This window comes from Sturnus vulgaris, chromosome 1 (genome assembly GCF_052056855.1).
Source record: "Sturnus vulgaris isolate bStuVul1 chromosome 1, bStuVul1.hap1, whole genome shotgun sequence".
Lineage (NCBI taxonomy): Eukaryota > Metazoa > Chordata > Aves > Passeriformes > Sturnidae > Sturnus > Sturnus vulgaris.
In genome coordinates this window covers 154,637,551-154,643,550 of record NC_142243.1, presented here as the reverse complement: position 1 = coordinate 154,643,550, position 6,000 = coordinate 154,637,551, and the positions used below count along the sequence as shown (strand labels likewise).

General features: G+C 45.4%; 1 long non-coding RNA gene across 2 annotated transcripts in view; it reads right to left on the bottom strand.

The window, feature by feature from the left end:
- Window positions 1-1,985: 1,985 nt before the first annotated feature.
- The window catches only part of LOC148225604 (uncharacterized), a 32,456-nt gene continuing 28,441 nt past the window's right edge, over window positions 1,986-6,000 (bottom strand). Inside the window, exon 2 of one of the 2 annotated variants that reach the window (XR_015808705.1) lies at window positions 1,986-5,959. This is a non-coding gene — a long non-coding RNA (uncharacterized LOC148225604). The remainder of the gene's footprint in view (window positions 5,960-6,000) is intronic. The other variant, XR_015808704.1, reaches the window with a different exon arrangement.

Genomic DNA, 6,000 nt, shown 5'->3' with positions numbered 1-6,000 from the left:
GAAGATGTCTTTTAGTTATTTCCAGAAGCACTTGGAGTTGGACACCCAAATCATTGACAAGAATTTTTCCTTTGTGGATGGGCTGAGGCAAACCCCAATGTCTCCTTGTGCCTGAGGATTCCCATCAACTCCACACTTGGGGTGGGACAGGGAATTCCATAAGGAAAGAAAAAAAAACTAGGAGAGGTCAGGACCTGGGTTAGGTAGACAGATGGGAAAGACCTAGGAACAAAAACAGAAGTGTGAGTCAAGGTGCCATCAGCAAAGATATGCCCTTTTTATCATTATTTTTATTATTGTTGTTGTTTTTATTAGTTGCATTATGATCTATAAATTCAGAATGTTTCTTATTCAGCAGTGAACTCATTTTCAGGGATTTTATTATTTATTATCTTGTTTTAGAGCTGTGTGTCCAGCACAGTGTCTGGGCTGGACTGTGGCAGATAAGAAAAACAAAGATGCCCATGGGCAAAGGGTCACATCAGGCATTTCACATCCTTAATTTTGTAGCCAAGCTATCAAACCCATCAGAATGCTGGGACATTGCAGGCTTTACTCTCTGCACAGGAGTTTTAAGCAGTTTGGACCTGTGGGGGTTTGTGACATCCAGCTGGAAGTTCTTAGACCAGGCAGGATTTAACCCACCTCAGTCCTGCCTCAGTTTGAAGCGACCCAAAAATCTTAACAGCAAAAATGTCTGGTCCTGTGAAAGAAATGGGGAGTGGGGGCACTTTGCTATCTTTAGGGAGGACCTTGACTTGGCTGCTTTCTTGGTAATCTAATGCCATTCAGGATGGACTGCATCCCTGGAATTACTAACTTGGAGGAATTTGGGTTAGGATCATTTCAGAGAACTCCATCTGAGCTGGTCACATTCAATCTCCCAATCATGGAATGGTTTGGGTTGGAAATGAACTTTAAATGAACTCCTGGTCTTCTATTCCAACCTCCTGCAATGATCAGGGGCATCTTCAACCAGATCACGCTGCTCAGAGCCCCATCAAACCTGACCTTGAATGTTTCCTGGGATGGAAATTTCTCTGGATAACCTCATCTGGTGTTTAACCACTCCCACCACAAAAGAGTTCTCCCTTAGAGCCAGTCTAAATCTCCCCTCTTTCAGTTTAAAACCATTACCCCTTGTCCAGTCACTACATACTCTGCTAAAATGTTTCCCTCTTTCTTATAAATTCCCTTTAAATATAGAAAGGCTTCAAAGGCTTCAATAAGTTTTTCCCAGATCCTTCTTTTTCCATGCTAAATAACCCCAACTCTCCCAGCTTTTCCTCATAGGAGCAGTGCTCCATCCCTCTGAAGGAATCAGATGTATTCCTCTGGAATTAGAGTATTCCTCTAGCATTAGAACCTTTTCCAGTGCACAGATGGAAAAGGTTCAGGTTGTTTGCATGCTGGGAATTACAGGATCTTTCAAGTAGGAAAAAAAGCCTTGAAGATCATCGAGCTCAACCTTTGGCTGATTCCCACCTTGTCACCCAACACATCCAGGCATTTCTTGAACACCTCCAGGGATGGTGACTCCTCCACATCCTGACCCTGCAATGTTCTTGCCCCAGAACGAGCTGGAAAAAAAAAAAAAAAAAAAAAAAGTTTAGGTGTGAACTGCTCACCTTGCACCTAGCTCTGAGTTTTACAGACTCAACTCTTCTTTTTCTTGTCCTAAAATCCTGGGCTCCATCAGACAGCCCTGGCAGTGATGGTGTCTGCCAGACTTGCTGGGGCTGCAGGAGGAGACGCTTGTCACTCACCCAGCGGGAAGGTGGCCCTCACAAAACAAAGATTTTTGCTGTGACCAACATTGCAAACACCCACCCACCCCACGTGTGGGCTGTGTCTCCTGCTGGGGGAAGCCCAGCAGCTGCGTGGGGATTTTATCCCCATTAGTTTTCACGTTGTCAGTGAGATGAGGAGACATCCTGGCGTGTCCTGCATGACAGAATCCTGCCAGCAATAGAGACTCCTACAGCTGCTGGGAAAATACAATTTATTGGCAAGGCTGGCCCACAGTTCTACAGATATTTGTGCTATTTCGTGGAAAGAATAATTTTATTTTAAGAATGTATATCTGCCTCTAAGCCTGGGTATCTATAGCCCTTTCTACATACAATACTTGGCTGGCATTTCTGAAAGTAATTTAATTAACAGAAGTTGGAGGTTTTTTTAATCCTTATGTGTTATCAGTTACCAGCCTGTACCATTCCATTTTAGGGAGTAGAGATGAAACTTCTTCTCAGAGCTTTAATCATCAGGAGATTGGATTCCACATCCCTGGAAGTCCTCAAGGCCAGGCTGGATAGGGTTTGGTTTAGTGGAAGGTGTCCCTGCCCTTGGCAGGGTGTTGGAATGAGAGGATCTTTCAAATCCCTTCCAATCCCAACAATTCTGAGCCTCTTGCTGTTATTTTTGTGTTGCTGGAACCAAGTGAAAGGGGGGAGTGAACTCTCACTGACCCAGAAGGAAAGGACAATATCCCAGAATCCACAAGATCCTCCCTAACTGTGGTGGGTCATACCCAGAGTTCCAAAAACACCACCTTGGTGAGGATGTGGCCTGGAACCCCCCCAAAAAATGGTCCAGGTTTCACTCTTAGGCTTCACCACCCACTGGAGATGCCAACTGCTGCTGTCCACATTCCCTGTCCTGTCCTAATGGACACAACAATTTCTGCTTGCATTAGGAAGGTGGGAAAATTATGGCCTTTCTACATCCTGGAGAGATTCTGGAAAAAGAAAAAAAAAGTTGGTTAAAAATAACCAGGCTGGGGATTTGCAGGCAAAACTGTGCAATTACTTGGGGTCTGTTACTCAAGACTGTGAGAACAGAGTGAAATGCAGCAGATGGGAGAAGACTCAGCAAACACAGAGTTTGCTTGCCTTTAGAACTTTCCAACATATTTTTTTTTTCCATTTTTTCCCCCTTTTCCCTCTGGCTGTTGCTTGCTGATCACAATTATATGTTTGGAATAAATCTAAAGCCTAATAATTGCATAGTATATCAGCTGTTGGGAGTTTTTAGAGGTGATTAATCTTACCTCTACCTTCATCAGGAGAAGCTTTATTTGGACTATCACTAAATTTCACTCATAATTTGAAGCAAAAAAAACCAAAAAAAAACCCCCAAAAAAACCACACCAAAAAAAACCCAAACCCAAAAAAACTCTAAAGGAGAACAGATTAGATTAGGTATTAGGAAGAAATTTCTCCCTAGGGGAGTGGTGAGGCCCAGATATGGAATTCCCAGAGAAACTGTGGCTGCCCCATCCCTGGCAGTGCTCCAGGCCAGGTTGGATGAACTTTGGAGCAACCTGGGATAGTGGAAGGTGTCCCTGCCCATGGCAGAGGAGCTGGAACTGGATGATTTTCCAGGTTCCTTCCAAACTAAACCATTCCATTATTATCTGATTAAATTAAAATCCTTTACTAAGAGAAATAATAAGGTTTGGTGCTGAAATAATTAAACAATTGACTGAGGGCCAAACAGGGTTTCCCCCTCAATTTCCTCTATATTAAATAAAAAATAAGCCCTTAGCTTCATAACCTTGTATTTAGACTTGTCTTCCTTTAAGTGGGAACCCTCAGGTCAAGCATTTTCCAGTTTTTAGGGAAGGGGTGAGGCTTTGAAATCCTAAGAAATACAAAACCCACCCTTTTCCACCAGCACCAGGACATTTCAATGGGGGCAGCTCTCAGCCAGAGACGAGGGATTAAAGAAGGCACCAAAAAAAAATCCAGGGAGCAATTGTGAAGGAAATAGATTATTCAGAGATTTAATTACTCTCATTTGCATAATCATCCTCAGGGACACATGTCTGTGGCTAAATCCCTGCAATCTCCCCCTCACCCAGCTCTTGGGTTGTTCATTGATCCTGAAGGAATTTTTTTTCATAGGGAAAAGCTGTTGATGTGACAGGAGGTCTGACCACCCTCCTGAAAACCTCAGGTGGCTCCCATTTTCAAACACCCCCCCCAAGAAAAAATAAAAAATTCAGCACAGCAGACATCCCAAGAGCCATGAGGAGACTGATGGAGGCTTCTCCCCCAATCTCACCCCTGTATAACCACGCTGGGATAAAACACCCTTTAAATGTCAGATGAGCAGGAGCCTGCAGGTGGCTTTACCTCCTTCCCTGGGGACATTTGTGACTCACAGGCAGTGCCCAGGGGGCTGCATCAGCCACCTCCAAAGCGGGGGAAGGCAGGTGGGCCAGGCAGAGCCCCGGCCCCACGGGGAGAGAGATGCTTTTAGCTCTGACTCACCCATCCCCGTGTGCCTTTGGAGGGAGAGGCAGCAGCTTCAGAGAGTGGGAGTTGCTCTGCTATTTTCTGTTTACCAGCTCTGCTCGCTGTCATTTCCCACCTGGGGGACAACGGGTTTGAAAGCCAGAGTGCAGCATTTTGTGGCTGGAACATTTTTTTTTTATTTTTTTTTTCTTTTTCTCCCGATGAAGGGTGAAAGTTTGGTGCTGGCAGGAGAAGATGGAAAATGGAGAAGGGGAGAGGGGGAGGGAAAATCTTATTTTGGGCAGGGATGGAATATCACTATTATTTTACATTCAGAATTTCCAGAGGGTTTATTGGTACCTAATAATTTAAATGCATGGGGAAAGGGAAAAACGAGCCTTCCTTGCCTCCAGATCCTGGCTGGATGTTTGACCCTGGACACCAATGTCATTACTGCCACACAGAACTCAGATAAAGCTACCAAAAGTCCCTTTAGGTCAACATTTCCATGCCTCAGAGCTGTCAATCTTCCCATCAAACTTGGTGTCACTCAGGTCCATTTCCCGCTGGATGCATTATCCGTGGAGAATCAATTGCACGGCTTGGGGCTGGGTTATTGATGCCATTATCTTGTTTATGGCTTGGAGATGTTTCTGGCTTTAAAAGCAGTGCCCTTCTAACACCTGAGTCAAAGGAAAGTCCAATTATTCTCATATTTCAGATGTGAAAATGGAGATGGAGCCACTCAGGGTTGTGATGTTTGCAGGGTTTGATCCTGTTCTGTGTTCTCTGGGAATGGCATAAAATGGTTTTCTTGGAAGGGACCTTAAAGATGAACCTGTTTTAACTCTCCTGCCAGGGACAGGGACACCTTCCACTATTCCAGGTTGCTCCAAGTCCTGTCCAACCTGGCCTTGAACACTGCCAGGGATGGGGCCAGGGCCTCACCACCCTCATTACCTTATATCCCATCTGAATCTACCCTCTCTTACCTTAAAGCCATCCTCCCCCATGTCCTGTCACTGTTTGCCATAGCAAAAAGCCCCTTTCCAGCTTTCCTGTACCCCCTTTTAGGTACTGGAAGGCCTCAGTAGGGTCTCCAGGATACCTGGTGAGCAGTTCCTGGAAGTTCTGCTCAGACAGGCTGAGGACAAACCTCATCTCCTGTCTAACTCCAAGTGCAAGATCCAATTTATATCTCACGTGTCTCCAGCAGCAAATTTTTACAGGAGTAGGTTGGCTTAGCCAGGAGAGATTTTCAGACCTGGATCCTGAATGGAGACCTCCCAACCTACCTGACTTCCAAACAGGTTTGGAGGCTTGTGCTTCCCCTTTCCAGACAAGTCCTATGGAGCACCTCCAGCTGGCACCCACAGCCTCAGATCTTGGCAGGGAATGTCTGTGTACCCAGGAAAGCTCATTGTGCACGGCAGGAGCTGCCAAATTCACAGCTGGGGCTAAGCCATGAGCAATAGTGGAATTCTGGGGGAGAAACCATGGAAAGTGGCAGCACACACCCCACATTTGAAAGGGGTGAGTACCTGGAGGAGTTTCCCGATGTTGGAAATGCAATTCCCAGTGCTGAGACACACTCAGGATTGGATCAGAGCTGTGATATCCATGAAAATGCAGAACCTCCCATCCTCCACTCATTTCACTGCCATGTGCCATTATCCTTTTCCATCTCTCACAGCCAGGCTTTTCTCCTCGTTAGAGATTACCTGGTTTTTATGGACAAAGAATGAAGCTGAATCATCCAGCC